Source organism: Ananas comosus, linkage group 11, assembly GCF_001540865.1.
Source record: "Ananas comosus cultivar F153 linkage group 11, ASM154086v1, whole genome shotgun sequence".
Lineage (NCBI taxonomy): Eukaryota > Viridiplantae > Streptophyta > Magnoliopsida > Poales > Bromeliaceae > Ananas > Ananas comosus.
In genome coordinates this window covers 3092496-3094660 of record NC_033631.1, presented here as the reverse complement: position 1 = coordinate 3094660, position 2165 = coordinate 3092496, and the positions used below count along the sequence as shown (strand labels likewise).

At 41.8% G+C, this 2165-nt stretch overlaps 1 pseudogene; it reads left to right on the top strand.

The window, feature by feature from the left end:
• Positions 255-1596, top strand: LOC109717566 (annotated as a pseudogene).

Below are 2165 nucleotides of genomic sequence, written 5' to 3'. Positions count from 1 at the left end.
TTTGTCTGCTCTCATCATCGTTATTTCATTATCATTACCACACACACATAATTGTCTTAGCTCGGGATGATCGGTTGCCTCGCTCCTCTCTTCATTCCCCTCTCAACGCAAACTCTCTTCATTATTTATGCATATACTTTATATGACATCATAATCTACTCTCTGGAAGCAAAGTTATGAGCATAAATATGCAATCTCTTTATCAGACATTAATTTAAATTTTCTGTAACTCATGTTAATTTCAAGTTTCCTCTATGACTAGAGCTATTCAAAAGGATTTCAACATATATTTCATTGTAGCTGAAGCAGAAGCTTTCAACGGAAGCATCCTTTCAGACTTACAAGTTCACTTTCAGTTGTAGTCGCTACAAGAAATCTGAAGTTTTTGTTTGTCAGACACTCGATAATTGCTTTCTGCAATAAAGAAACTATTTTATTTGCCAGACCAAACGAAAACCTGTTAGTTTTCTGTTGATTCAAGAAAGCTACGAGACGGTCAGACAGTTGCTGTAAAGCGCATGTACGAGAACAACTACAAGCGAGTGGAGCAGTTCATGAATGAGATCGACATCCTCTCCCGTCTCCGCTACCAAAACTTTATCAGCCTCTATGGCTGCACCTCCCGCCACTGCCGTGAGCTTCTTCTCGTCTACAAGTTCGTGCCCAACGGGACCGTAGCCGACCACCTGCATGGGCCTCGTGTGTGCGAGCAAGTGTTAGCGTGGCCAACACGAATGCAAATTGCTATCAAGACCGCTAAAGCCCTTGGCCACCTACTTGCCGTTGAGCCGCCCATCTTACACCGTGATGTGAAAACCAACAACACCCTTCTCGATGTCGGTTTCCACGTAAAAGGTCGCCGATTTCAGGCTATCGCGCTTGTTCCCAACGAATGCATCGCACGTGTCGACCACGCCGCAGGGCACCCCGGGCTACGTCGACCCATAGTACCACACGTGATTCAAAGTCACCGACAAGAGCGATGTTTACAATTTCGATGCAGTCTTGGCAGAGCTGATTATCAATCATTGGCGCTAACTATTAATCCCAAAAGCTCGAGCTGTTAGAAATATGCAACCAATTCACTTAAAGCGTACATATATAGCGCCCACGAATGTCGATTGTGACTCGGCCCAACCAGTCTCACGACACTTTGAACATAACTCGACCTATCTAACCTCACGCTATTTCGAATATGACTCGGCCCAACATAGCCTACCGCTACAGAGCAGGATGCTGGCCCATTTAAGCCAACAGTGATATCGTCGAAGCCAGCAGTGGACCTCAGCAAGTGCCGGAACAAGATTAGTCTTGCTGACATGGTGACCGATAAGATCCAACGGAGCGAATTGGCTCAGCAAGTAGACCCGACTCTTGGTTATGATTCTGATTGGGTAATAAGGAAGACGATCACCATGGTGGCGCGCGGAGCTTGCCTTTAGGTGTTTGCAACATGAGGGGGACATGAGGCCACCAATAAAGGAGGAGCTTGAGGTGTTGAGATCGGCAGAGGGTGGGGCCTGCAAGGCGGGGAAGGATGAAGAAATGGATGTTGCTGTAGGGGATGACGCCAGAATACTAAATCCTAAACCGTAAATAATGATTGCCCTAATGTGTGGTGGGGCTGGTGGCTTATTTCTACTTTTTCCGTTTATTTTGTTTTTTGTCTTTTCCTTTATTGGAAACGTTTTGTACTTCACTACATATTTGTCCTAGGGTCTACAACAGGGAAGTTGAAGCAGCAACAGAAGTAGCACAAGATTTGATCATGCAGGACAAAAATATTTTGTTCTTATTTAGGGTTACTGTGACTTCACCCATTTTGTAGTACAATTTCACTAAATTTATAAAATTAAATTTTATTGTGACTTCACCCATTTTGTACTACAATTTCACTAAATTTATAAAATTAACTTTTAAATAACTCTTAAAAGAATTAATTGCTTAGATAATCCTTTCAACTTTCCAAAGGATTACCCATTTTAGAACTACTCCCGTCCTAATATGTTTAACTTTCTTAACCTTTTAAGGTTAGCCACCATCGAAAATATTTAAGACAGGTTAAGAATTTTAGCCCTATTTTTATCTTATATATAGGACTAGTGTAATATACCAGATTTTGGTAAAAAAAAAAATAAATAAATAAAAATAGTGTGGGATACTAT